This window comes from Cavia porcellus, unplaced genomic scaffold, assembly GCF_034190915.1.
Source record: "Cavia porcellus strain 051 isolate PalLab524CR breed Dunkin Hartley unplaced genomic scaffold, mCavPor4.1 scaffold_7, whole genome shotgun sequence".
NCBI classification, from domain to species: domain Eukaryota; kingdom Metazoa; phylum Chordata; class Mammalia; order Rodentia; family Caviidae; genus Cavia; species Cavia porcellus.
Genome location: NW_026947490.1, coordinates 42104826 through 42118881, shown reverse-complemented (window position 1 = coordinate 42118881; position 14056 = coordinate 42104826). Strand labels below are relative to the sequence as shown.

The 14056-nt window shown below is 43.0% G+C and overlaps 1 protein-coding gene across 1 annotated transcript in view; it reads left to right on the top strand.

Moving 5' to 3' along the window:
* The window catches only part of Plekhf1 (pleckstrin homology and FYVE domain containing 1), a 30541-nt gene that overhangs the window by 898 nt on the left and 15587 nt on the right, over positions 1-14056 (top strand). The window lies entirely within an intron of this gene.

The following is a 14056-nucleotide window of genomic DNA, read 5'->3' as shown; positions in this document are numbered from 1 at the left end:
AGGGGCTTAGGAAGGGTTCACCCTCCATGGGCAGTGCTCTGTGGTTCCAGAATCAGGAGGTGGGGACCAGAAGCAGGGAGCCAAGAGGCTTTAAGACAAGAAATTCGCAGTATTTTTTCATGGGAAGAAAAATTCAAAACAAAGTCATGGAGAAAGAGTGCGTAGGCAAGCTTTGTGGGCCTGCAGAATATTTAGCAAATACTCTGGCAATTGGTAGAAATGTAATCACTTGAACATTTGAAAATAGAGTTCAAGGTAAAATGCATTAAAAATGTGTTTCATTTGATAAAATGAACAATACCTTTGTATGTGTATGTGTGGTGGGGGAGAATTTTGGGTTTTGGTTTTGGTTTCTATGTTTTGAGACAAGGTCTACCTCTGTAGTGCAGGCTACCTTTGGTCTCACTACATAGCCCAGGCTGGCCTTGAACTCGTGGAGATCCTTCTGCGTCAGCCTCCCAAGTGCTGGGATTACATGTGTATGGCACCACACCTGGCATGGGTGTGGTTCTTAGGCCAGCCAGCTCAGTGCCACTCACCTATAATATATAATCCTAGCACTGAAGAGGTTGAGGCAGAAAGAGCCCAAATGAGCACAACCAAAGTGACTTTTTTAGGGGGCTGGGGATTTAGCTCAGCAGCATAAGCGCCTGCCTTCCAAGCAGGCAGTTGTGAGTTTGATCCCTGGTACCGAAAAAGACAAAAAAAAACCCAAAAAGCTGACTTTTTAAAAAAAATTTTAGTTTGGGGGATTGAACCCAGGAGCTTCCCCAGCCATTTTTTACGTTTTTATTTTGACAAAATATCTCAATAAACAGCTAAATGACCCAGGTGGAGTTTGAATTTTCTTTTTCTAACCACACTAGAGCAACTCAGAAGAGTTGAATTTTCAATTCTCCTGCCTCAGCCTTCCCAGAGTGCTGAGATTACCGGTGTATGCTGCCATGCCCAGTTGAGCCCTGAGCAAGTTAACAATTTAGCAAAGTATAAAATAAAAAAAATTTTTAAAGTGTGTGTCTCAAAATAAAAAAAGTTAAGAAAAATAAAGAAAATGAAAGAAAAAAGAAAAGAAAGCCCTGGCTTCAATCCTCAGTAACACTAAGTAAACAAACCAGTTACCAATTAGAGAACACTGTAACAGGCCAGATACCAGCGAGGTTAAGGACAGGACAGGCGCTTCAGAAGAGAATGATTTGAATCTTAATGACTTAACAGATCAAATACTACAGAGACTAAATGTGTTCTTCTCTGAGAACTGTCAAGCCCCCCTCCGATGGCAAAATGCTTTTGCAAAACTGACTCTTATGATCATGCAGCAAAAAACAAATACAACCAGAAGGATGGGATATCAAGCGATTATGTTTTGTCTGAAAACTTTATGCCTTCTCCGTACCAGCACACTTCAGTCTTTGTCTATTCTAAGAATTTTAGAGAGTTACAAAGATACCCTTTCATTTTGCTAAATGAAAGATGAACACTTTCATAATGTTAATTCATTCTTTAAAATCGAGTCACTATTCTCTCTAATTTCTTATTGTGTCTCCGTCTTGAGTCAATTTACTCTAAGAAGTTTTTTCCCTGAGATTGTCGCCTTGAGGTGGTAGACTCAATTTCCTCCTCCAATGGACAACTTCAAAGGGAAAAAGACCCCTTGAGTGGCAGACACATCCAAGCCCTTGCTAAGGCATCTGTGATGCCAGCTGTCAAGAGTCCTGGTAAAGAAAACAGTTTGGGACCTCAGGAGTATGGCTGAGGCTTCAAGCAGGGCTCTGCTCCATTAGGGTCCAGTCATCATTTCATTTAGGACTCTTGTCTGCCCTTTTAGCAGACTCAGCTCCCGTCAAGGAAACAGTAGGGAGTTGCTACAGTGGGTGTGTGCGGGACGACCGCACCCCAAGCCCGTGTTCCTGGGTCTCATGGCCTCCAGGGATGCCGTATGGGAGAGGAAATCACCACAGGACACAGCAGGGTGGGCTATGCATGCTTTGGGAGTGTCAGAAAATTGAGCACAGCAGACTGGCAGGCTGACAGGCACGGTTAGGAAGTGGGGGTGTACCTTGTTGCCCCCTCCCCTCTGCTAATCATCTGTGCAGTGAATGACTCACTTAACTGTGTGTGCGGATCTTGAGAGGAAGAGTCCCCCTCTGAACTTCGAACTGGGTGATGTTTAACTAAAAGGAAGTAAGCACGTTCTGGGTTTTAGTTGGATGTAGCAGGGCCCATGAGAAAATTTGTTTTGTGTTACTTAATAAATTCAGGAAAAATGTAAATTGAGTAGGGAGATTTGAACCCTGGGTATGCAGGCAGCCCTGGACCAGGTGAACCTGTCTCTGATGGGCGATGACTGGCCAGGCCTCTGTGTGACCTTGATGGTCAGGCAGGGGTTGGTGGTGAGGGTGAAGAAAAGGGAATTCAGGGTGGTTTTGACACTAGAGAATGAAAACCAAATGGGTCTCACTTTTTTAAAGTCTGTTTTTCAGTTTTGCTTTGTTTTGTTTTGTGTTTTGAGACAGTGTCTTGAAATACAGTCCATGCTGGCCTCAAACTTAAGGTGATCCTCCTGCCTCAGCCTCCCAAGTGCTAGGATAACAGATATGCAGCATGATGCTTGGCTCTTTTTTCTTTTTCTTTCTTTTCTCCCTCTCCTACTTGGAGATCATGGGCTGGCTACCGTAGGTTGTTAAATGGCCCAGGCTGGCCTCAGACTTACTCCTCCTGCTTCAGTCTTCCAGACTCAAGTGATCACAGGCATGCACCACCTCAGTGGCTACAAGGGCCCCCACTTCTTAAACAGGAACTAGATATTCAAAAACCACTCCCTGGTTACAGTGCAGAAAGCAGTCCTGGGAGCAGCCCTGTCTCGTGAAGGACTTGTGATGTGCTTGCTCTGCGCTGGACTTCCTCTTGTATCAATCTGTCTACATACCATGGCCCATGTCCACCCTGAAGGAGCTGCACACTGGGGCCCAGTGAGGCAGGCCCATAATTCCAGCACTTGGGAGGCTGAGCGGGAAGTTTGCAAGTGTGATCCTAGCCTGGGCAACTTGGTGACTTAGTGAGACTCTGTCTTAAACTCCCCACTTTAAAACTCCCCACTTTAAAAGTGGGGAAAGAGAGGGGGTGTAGCTTAATTCAGAGGCTATGGATCCAAGCCCCAGTACAAGAAGGGGGAATAAAAACCCCTGCAAATTCAGTCCTTAACTTCATGCACTGTCCTGAGCCTCAAGGAACTGTGAAAGCCACTGTCCTCCGTGATTCTGAAAACAGGCTTTTTAGTAGTCCCTGGAGCAGGTGGCTAAGCGGCTGTGACTGGGAGAAAAGGAGACGTGAGGCAGGACATCAAGATAAGCTTCTGGGTACGGTTTTGCTTTATTTTTATTTTTAAACAGTGCAATCTAATTTGATGTAATGTTACTCCTGTCTTACCTGTCATTCTTTTAGAGTAACAGGAGGAAAAACCAACACCATATTGCAACTAAATTTTATTTTTCTGTTTCTTAGAAGTGGATTCTGAATTTGGCTTTGAGGCAGATGGGGCTTTGTTTCAGAAGCATGAAGACACACGAGAGGGTGTCTGAGTAAATCCAAAGCTGGCCCTGTCCTGGTGGTGAGCATGAAGTTCCCCTGTGATTGCTTCTGTGGACACCAGGCTTCCCGGGGAGTCTTGGGAGCCCTCCAGCCTTGCCATAGCCTGGTCAAGCATCCCTAAAAGGCGCATCTGCTGAGGGCTTGGTCCTTATCCTGTGGCACTTGCAGGAGGTGGTGGAACTTTTAGGGCACAGCGTTACCAGGGGCCCCATGACAGAGGCCCAACTTACTAGATCCAATCACTGGCCGGCCTTTGGAAGACAGAGGCAAACGATACAAGGGAAAATGAGTTTATTCACATTTGAGCCATATTGGGAAGGCAGCTAACTTAGTTTTTTTTTTTTTTTTTTGTGGTTCTCAGAATTGAACACAAGGCCTTTGCATTAAATTACCAAACCACATCCCCCTTATTTTGAGACAAAGTCTCATTGTCACTAAATTGCAGAGATTGGATTTAAACTCATGTTCCATCTGCCTCAGCCTCCCAAAATGCTGGGATTATAAGCATATATCATGCTACCCCCAGTTAGCTAATGCTCTCTCCTTGGACACACAGAAGTACTTCAGCGTATAGGCAGGATGAAACAAGTGTCGGGATTTCCATACATAGATTTAGCCAGGCTGTAGGCCTGAGTTTGGCCTAGAGATAAGTTGAAATTCCAGTTTTGTTAAAATCTGCTTGGCACTAGGGCTAGGGAGTGACAGTTTTCTCTTCAGCATCAGATGATTGCCTGCAGGAAACTGGAGAAATAGTTTTAGCTTTAAAATCCTAATTTTAGCTGGGCATGGTGGCACACGCCTGTACTCTTAACATTCGGGAGGCTAAAGCATAAGAATCGTTGCAAGTTCAAGACCAGCCTAAGTTACAAAGTGAGCTCAAGGCCAGCCTGAACTGCATAGCTAGAGCCTGTCTCAAAAAGAAAAATAATAATAGTAAAATAAAATCTAATTTTAAGGGGCGCATTTCAGTAGTGCCTGCTGGAATAAAGCTAGGTCACTGGGATATGCCCACAAAGGGGATCCTGAGACTCTGGGTCTTTGTCTTTCTTTTTGTTTCCGGGTCACCGTAAGGTGAGCAGGCTTCCTCAGGCATGCGATCCTGCCATAGTAGATCAAGATGCCACAGTATCAAAGCCAGTATCACCAGGAAGCCAGGTCCTAATGCCACAAGAGGGTGGCAACAGCACAAAAGAATTCAGACCAGACAGGTAGGCAGACACACAGAATTAGGTAGGGTTTGTGGCAGAGTGACAGAATGCATCTGAATAGACTCACTCTATGCATCTTAGAATGCATCTTTAAGCATGACAGAGGCTGTCATGTCAAATTAAAGCTCAGGCTACATTTATATGATTCAGTGGGTCTTCAGGGAATATCACTTTTTCCCTGCAAGGTTTTTTGACAAGGAAGATGGGGTTGTTTCAAGCAACTTTTGCAGAAGGAGTGTTTACTCCATTTCAGTTTGGTTTGTTTTGAGACCTTGAAGTTGTTTTCAGCCCCTCACTTGTGGCCTGGACTTTGTGGTCAGGGCCCTGAACCTTGCCAGCAAGCTCAGAGTATGTTACACTCTCTTGGGCTGTAGCTTGAAGCCAGAAGCTTGTTTGGATTTTATTTGTGACTAATGATTAATAAAATGAAGGAAAAAAGAAACAAAACGTGTTTTCTTTGATTTTCCTATACCTTATACCACCCTAGCTCCAGGCCTGCTAAGGGATAACTTCCAGCCACACAGTCCCAAAGCAACTGGGCCAAGCAACAATGGACTGAGCCCTCTGAAACCATGATCCAAAGTAAACTTTCTTCCTTTTAGGTTAATTACCTCAGGCGTTTTGTCACAGTCTTAGAAAACTAATACACCCTAGTGAGGGGAGATGAAGGGAGGGCTTGGTGTCTCTCCATCCACTATATCTATTCTCCCGTAATTCTGGCAGCTCTGGGGACCAGGTGACACTTCTGGGCACAGTCTCCAAATAACAGCACTTGCTTTGGATCACAATGTTTCTAGGAAGGTTGAGAAGCTCAGGCCAACAGCTAGGCTGCAAAAGCCATGCAGGTCCTTGGTACTGACTTTGAAAAGGGAATTGGTCTCGACCCTGGCCACCACTTTTTCACTGTAAATCAGAATCTTGTGCAGCACTGTTTTCAGGACAGACTGCAGTCACCCACTTCCTAAATTCTACAGATGGCCAGAGAAAATTACAGCGAAAAGCACAGCCAGCGACTGCACTGACTTCTCCTGACTTTGCTCTCCCGCAGGAAGAATGGCAACAATCAGGCCAGGTAGGTTTTCCCGCCCTGTTGAGACAACCATCTCCCTGTATCTGCTCTCACATCACTGATAACCTCAGCCTGTTTTCCTGTTGCTCCGTAGTTAGACAAGTACTCCCAAGTTTTTCCCCCAGGACCTCATTTTTTGGCTTTGGAGGTGAAGAGTCAGGATAACGTTAAGAGCCAGGCTCATTTCTGAAATCTTATTTCTTTGACTCTAGTTCCTCTTTTTCTGGGATTTTTGGCAGGATATTTGCCTTCAGTTGGTAAAGCCGTTTTTATGCCCAAATTGTGCTTTGTTTGTGTGTTTCTTTGTTTTTCTAGTTTTACTATTTTTGGTAGGAGAGATTTTGTGGGTTTTATAGTTTGGGGGTGTTGGGAGAGTTCAGGCACTGGAAAATTCTACTTGCTTTTTTTCCTTTTTGGGGGGGTCTCGTCTTATAACAATAACTTGGAAATTTCCCGCAGTGACAGTCTTGGTGGCTACCAAACCCCCTACTCCTGTTATGTTGTGTCTTAAGATTCTAACATATCGCACCTTTTAAAGAACACACATACGCAAACACAAATTGCAATCCATGGCTAAGTGTGTGAAGACCAAGTGTGGGAAATGCTGTCTGAGCTATGAGAGTGTCACTGCAGGGCGCATCCCCTGAGATTCTTTTCATGCTCTTGGTGTCCTGAATAAAGAGTTAGACAGCCCCACAGAAAAGGCAGTGAGAATACACATTTATTGAAAGTGGAAAAGAAGTATACTCCACAGAGCAAGAATGGGCTGGTGAACAGACTCACAGCCACCTTGAGGATGAGGGAAATCGGTTTTTTGTATCCAAAATCCCTGGAACGGCTTCTATCTCATGTAAATAAGGCATCAGTACAGTCATCTTATCAGAAACTGACTGGGCCTGGTGCCAGATTTAAACATTTAAACTGTCCTATTGAAAGACAAATTTAACTTTCCACCAGCTAAAAATGAAGAATTCAAAACAGCCACTTTAAAATTGGTCCTCTAAACAGTGCCAGAATCAAATGAGGAATTGAAAATCACACTTTTTTTGAGGCATGGTGGCACACGCCTGTAATCCCAGCATTTAGGAGACTGAGCAGGAGGATCGACATGAGTTTGAGGCCAGCCTGTGCTACACAGTGAGGTCAAGGCCAGCCTGCACTATATAGTGAGACCCTCAAAACAAAACAAAACAAGACAAATCAAAGCTCTTACAGGAGAGTAAAATATCCCACTCCAAATATCTATTTTTAGCTATTTAGAGAAACCTTCAGGCCTGGGAATGGCTCCGAAAAGTTGCCCTTTTATTTAAAAAGGAATCTACAACTCTCTAGATTGGTAAGTAGAAAATATAGATAGAGTTTTCAGCCTGACTCCCATCCCCAGGAGGGATATTTTCCAGTGAAAGGTGAAATTAGAGGCTGGACGTAGGGGCTGGAAGAGACATCATCCATACAGCAAGGCTAACCCTCTTACTGGATTCTTCCCCTGATCTCCAGAGTGACTGGCCACCTCCCTGTTCTGCAGCAGCCCCAGCCCCCAGCCCTTCAAGCTCTACACAAGGGCCAGCTCTCCCACCTCTTCTCACCCCGCAAGTATGAAGACCTGTTGTTGGGAGCCGCGGCCGACACCGGTCGCTTTACTTGGCGGACGTTAGGCCTGTAGGAAAGAGCAAAGCCTGAGCTAGATTACCCCTCCCATCGAGTGAGCCAAAATGGCGCCTGCTTCCTGCCCCCTGATTGCCCTGGCAACGTAAACAACCCGCTCTGTAAGATAGTCTGCCTAGCAACAACTGATGTTAGCCAATCAGCCCGCATCGCGCGCTTTGAACTGATTGGCTACTGTCACCCTATAAAAGTGAATGCCTCTCCCACCACGAGAGAGGAAGCACAGAGAGAAAGCACAGAGAGAGATAGAGAAAGTCCACCGGAGAGAAAGGGCTGGTGGCAGAGAGGAGGCCTCGCGGGGCCCACGCGGAGACAAATAAAGGCAAGGTTGCACACCGCCAGACTTTGTCGTGTGTCTTTCCTGCCGGCCGGGAGCGACCCCGACAACCTGTTCTCTGTCTGGTCAGTTCATTTCAGAGTTAGTACCGAACACTGAAAGAAAAAAGTAAATTCCAAGTGCTGCAGTTTCCATCTTCTCCCAGGTCCCTTGTGGTCAGCACGTTAACGACCACTGTCACCAGCTAGTGTGGGTCCTTGCTTGAGTGATTATGGAGATTAAAACCAAAGGGACAGCATGAGTTTGCGCAAAGAGCTTTCATTGAGAGGTAGGAGAACATATGGAAAGGGCTCCAGTTTGAGCCGGAGCTGGAAGGGATGCATCTTGATAAAGAGGATTCAACCAATCTGTGAACAAGACAGGACCAGGTTTATGGGGTGTTGCGGTGGATTTGTACCTCTGGAGAAATCCTTGTGACTTGGGATGACTCTCTTGCCGTGAAATGATTGCCTCTGCTGTGATCTCAGTCACATAAGTCTCTGCTTTTCCTGGGACTTAGGTCACTACTGGTTCACCACAATGGCTGGAGACTTCCAGGCACCGCTCCAGTGGGGAAGGGCTACACCTGAACACTGCAAGGCTGGAAACTGGCTATCCCCGTGAATTCCAAAAATGAATTGCTCTTAATTTGGTGTCCTCTTGAAAGGGATGAGATAGGCTAGGTAAGTGTAGAGTTAGTAGACTTTGTTCTCTTGACATTTTTTAAATACATCGGTACTATGCATACGTTTAAAGTTTAAAGGTAACAAAGAGGGGCTGGGGATTTAGCTCAGGGGCATAAGTGCCTGCCTTGCAAGCACGCAGTCGTGAGTTTGATCCCTGGTACTGATAAAAAATAAAAAATAAATAAAGGTAACAAAGGATACAAAAAGGAAGTTCAAGTTCTGTTCTGCGCTTAGTTATGTTTTAAACATCTGTAGGCCCAAGAAAAGTGTCACAGGTTTTAGCAAAAACTGCTTTTGGGGGGGGGATTCACACACACACACACACACACACACACACACACAAATACACATATATACACAAGATAACTGAGATAATTGTACTATTGCTCTATGAGTTCAGGGAAACAAACTGTAATTACTTGTATTGTTTGATCTGTTTTGCATGTCTGTACCTTGTAATCGGAAAACTATTTGAAGATAAGAATATGTACTGTAGTGATGGTCATTAATTTCCTATCAGCTTGTTTCAAAATCCTATAATTGTTTCTATTGTTTTGTTTTGTTTTTACTGTTTTGTTTTCTTTTAATCTTCTTAACATAAAGAAAAGGAAAAGGGAAAAAACTGCTTTTAAATCTGTCTGCCTCAGAACGGAAAAACAAATTGTGATTGCAGTGACTAACAGGTGGAGGAGTTTGTCTTTTTCCCCTGTAGCAGTCTCTGACTATGTCACATCTGTGGTGTGAGCTGTGAACTTTACTAAGAAACACCTAGCTCTTGGCTGAGCACAGTTCCAGGTGTCTGCATGATTGACTTACTGCAGGTGAAAGGCTCACCCTGGGAGTGTGAGACACCAACCACTAGGCTTGTGAAGCAAAAGAAAAAGAAGGTTTCACTGCTCCTTATTGGCTCAACCAGTAATTTGTTCCTTGTTTGGCTAAGTGACTGAATTCTTCTTCATTTCATTTTGTTCATCCATTCTTCACTTAAAAGACATTTGGATTGCTTCCAGTTTTTCAGATTAACAGATTCCTATGTGATCAAAAATATTTTTATTTCTCTTGCACAAATATCTAGGAGTGAAAACCTGCTGGGTCATATGTTGACTGTATGACCTTTTCTTAATTTTTACAAGAAACTGTCTAACTGTTTCTCAAATGGTTGCACCATTTTGTATTATATTGATTGATTAGTTACTTTAAGGTTAAATTAGCCTTGAATTCCTGAGATAAACCCTAGTTGGTCTTGGTGTATGATTTTTTATATACTACTGAATTCAATATGTTGAAATTTTGTTAAGGATTTTTGTGTCTATATCTATCAGAAATATTGTTCTGTAATTTTCTTATACTGTCTTTTTCTGGTATTAGGGTAATTGTGGTCTAATGAAATTTTCTGAAAATTTTTTTAGAATTATTATTATTCTTTAAATATTTGGTAACATCAACAGTGAGACCACTTGGTATAGAATGTTCTATATTGTAAGATTATTGACTAAGAAATAAATTTCTTTAATAGTTACAGCATTTTTCATGTTATCTTTTTGTCTGTGTATTTGATACTAAGATTGAATTCAGGGTCATCCACGACCCTTTTTAAATTTTCTACTTTGAGAGAGTCACTAAGCTGCTAAATTGTAGGTGTGGTGATGAACATAGTTTGAAACTATTATGAATGAAGTTTTTATGAACAGTTTTGTACATGTATTTTGGGGAACATGTGCTGTCATTTCTCATGAATTACTACTCTTAGGAGCAGAATTTCTGGGTCAGAAGGTACTGTGTGTTGGGTTTTAGTGGACCAAGTGGGTTTCCAATGTATTTGTGCCTGTTTACACTGAAGGCAGCAATGTACAATGGTTCTATATCTTTGTCAACACTTGCGACTGTATTTATAATTTTAGCAATTCTGGTGAGTGTCAAGTTCTTTTTTTTTTTTTTTTTTGTGGTAGAACTGAGATTCAAGGGCCCTCATATGAGCTACGTGACCTGTCCTTTTGAGATAGGATCTTGCTACGTCAGTAAACTGTCCAGCTGGGCTTGAACTTGTGATTCTCCTGACTCATCTGCCCAGAGTTGGAATTGTAGATATGTGCTACCAGCCTGACTTCAAATTCTAATTTTTAAAATCTAATGTGCTGGGCAAACAAAAAAGGTCGGTAGTTGAATATGAAGTTTAAATATGAAGTGTCCCCAAAGACTCATGTATTAAAGATACTAAACTCTTGATGAATTAATTTAATGATGAGTTCATAGCTAGAGAGATTATGAGGAGATGGGTACAACTGGAGGAAGAAGGTCACTTCCTGCCTTTGGAGAGATATATCTTATTCTCTTTTTTTTCTAATTTTTTTTGTACCAGGGATCGAACTCAGGACCTCACATTTGCCAGGCAGGTACTTGTGCCACTGAGCAAAATCCCCGGCTGATACATCTTATTCTTGTCCCCTTTCTCCCTGGTTCTCCTGCTTTCTGCTTTATGGTTGCCATGCAGTGACCAGCTTTTTTTTTTTTTTTTTTTTTTTTTGTCTCCTTGCCCTTTTTTCTTAAACAACAACAAAAAAAATAAAACAGTGATGCAGAATTGCAAAACAAAGTAATAGAAGATTAACGTTAGTTAATATATGGTTACTGTTATCTTCAAAGTTAGTTCAGATTACAAAATATAAGCATGAAAAAAGTGATCAAACCATGAAGGCACAACCGGTTCATTTTTTTTTTGTCTTTTTTTTTTTTTTTTTTATCCGTACCAGGGATCGAACTCACGACTGCCTGCTTGCAAGGCAGGTGCTTATGCTGCTGAGCTAAATCCCCAGCCCCACAACCTGTTCTTTTTGATGAGCTAAAAGATTAGTAGTATAGTTATCTATCAAATATATACAATACATCCTTTCCTTTCTTCCTTTTCTCCTTTCCCCTGTCCCCGTTGTTTTTCCCTTTCTTTCCTTTTCCCTTTCACAGTATCTATTTTGCTATGACGTTTCTGCCTCAGAGCCAGCTGACCATGATCTGAGGTCATGAAAATAAGCCTTTCCTTTCCTTTTTTTTTTTTTTGGGGGGGGTGTACCGGGGATCCTACTCATGACCATGTAGTTGCAAGGCAGGTGCTCATGCCGGGAGCTAAATCCCTGGCCAGGCTTTCCTTTTCCAAATTGTTTTTCTCAGATATTTGTTCACAGGAATGGAAAGCAGACTAACACAGGCCTGCAGAGAGCTATTTGCAAATTTTGCACCAAAGTTTTACCTTGTCTGCGTAGGTGTCCCCAGCACACATACCTGGAAGTCAGGATCCTCCTCTGCTTCTCAGAGTAATCAGATGGAGTCCTTCTTCAGTGGGTCCCACCTCTGCACCCCACATTTATCCAACTGTAATGTTCCTGAATTTCAGTCACAAATGGTTATAAAAGTATATCAGGATAATATGATCATTATCAAAAGCATTACTTGTACGTTGTTATGATTTCTATCTAGATGTCACCCAGCAGTCTCATGCACTAATAGGCAGGGCTTTTGGGAGATGAATGGATTATAAGTTTATAGGTGCCTTGATGTTAGGAGGTGGGGTAGTCTGAAGAGGTAGCTCATTGAGGTTATGGCCTAAAGGGATTTATCTCCCACTATACCCAGCTCCTCTTCTGGTTTTCTCTGCTTCTTGGATGCTGTGCCATGGGCAGCTCTCCTCTACCATGCTTCTCTGCAATTCTGTTTCTTCTTTAGAGGTGCCAATCCTGGACTGAAACATGAGACAAAATAAACCTCTTCCTCCTTAAGTCATGGGTGTTGGGTATATTGTCCCAGCAACAAGGAAAGTAAGATTTTAGTATCAGAGAAGTGAGGTTGCTGCCATGATAGTACTTGGTTCTGTGGTTCAGAAGCCTTTGCAGTGTGTTTTTAAGAGTCTGAGAAGGTTTGGAGATGCTGGCTGTTGAAGCAGCCCTAGAATGTTGTAAGGCCAGCTTGGGAGAGTCTGGTGGGAGCTCAGAAAGCAAGAATGTTGGCACAAGGGCAGATGGTAAAGATCAGACTCAGAAAGTTTCAGTTGAGAACAAGTTGGACTTGAGAGCATGTTTACTATGCTGTGGCAGAAATTTTTTCTACATTTTGTTCATGTCCTAAGACTTTCAGGAGACTGAGATTACAGATGGAGCACTAATTTGGCAGAGGAGATTTCAAAAACAGCATAATACTGAGGTTGGGGCATTCTACTGTTGGGAGCTTTTAGGTCTATGTTAAGAATCAAGAGCAAAATGGCACATCTGAATAATTTTAAAATTTAGAGTTTGGCCATAAAGAAAATCCCAGTAAATTTGAGGCATGCAAAGCTGGAGCAGAAGAGAGCTTGTTTGCTGAAAAGATTTGCATTAAAAAGAAGCCAAGTACTGTACTTTGGATCAGGACAATAGGAAAAATGGCTTGAGGTCATGTCAGGAAACAGCAAGGTACCCTCCACCTTTGACCTACAAAAGTGAAAGGCTGCTTTGAAAAGAGAGTCCCAGGCACCTGGTTTGATAAGGGCAGCCCAGGGAATTGATTCTCTGGGATTCAGTTCATCATGCCCAGTCATCCCGACCCCTGAAGCCATAGTCAAGATGCAAAGAAGTTCAACTACTGCTAAGAAGCGATGGGGGTGAGGAGGGCGCTGATCTTGGCATTGCTGTCCTAGTGCTGACTTTCGTTGCATGAAGAATGCAAAAGTTGTGGAGTCAGGAAGGCTTCCACTCAGACTTTAGAAGGCCTGGGAGGCCAGGCAGTGTGCCCCTAAGAGGGCAGTGGGGGAAGCTGTGAGAGTGAAGCCAAGAGTACAGAAGGCTGAAAAAGCCAGGACCATGAAACATCTGAAGAAAACTGCAAAGCACGAACAAAGCCAGCCTAAGAAGGAAGCCATGAGGGCTACAACCCGCAGCAGTGCTGTAGGGGCAGGCCCACTGGAATTCACATCTTGGTACAGAAGCTGGACACGGAAATGCAGGATTGAAATGTTTGCCCTGCTGTATTTCGGTCTTGCCATGGTTGCATTCTTTTCTAAGCCCCCATTTTTCCCTTTTGGAATGAACATACTTATCCTGTGCCATCGTATGTTGAAAGTGTTTAACATTCTTTTGCTTTTTCTAGGAGCTCACAGTTAGAGGTTGCCTTAACTCTGAGAGGAGACTTTGGACTCAAACTTTCAAGAATACTGAAACTTAGGACTTTGAAAACATTTGAAGATGGACTAAATGGATTTTTTACAAAGGGATTTGTGCTGGGCATGGTGGCATATATCTATAATTTCAGCACTCGAGAAGCTGAGGCAAGAGGGAGTTTTAGGCTAGCCTGTGCTACATGAGTTCAAAGCCAGCTTGAACTGCATAGTGAGACTCTGTCTCAAAACAAATAAATAATAAATACATGAATTTTAAAAATAAAAAAAATTAAAGAACATACATGAGTCTTTTGGAATCCAGGAACAGAATGTTATGATTTCTATCTAAATGTACCCCCAGAGCCTCATGTACTAGGTGGAGCTTTGATCGATGATTGGATTATG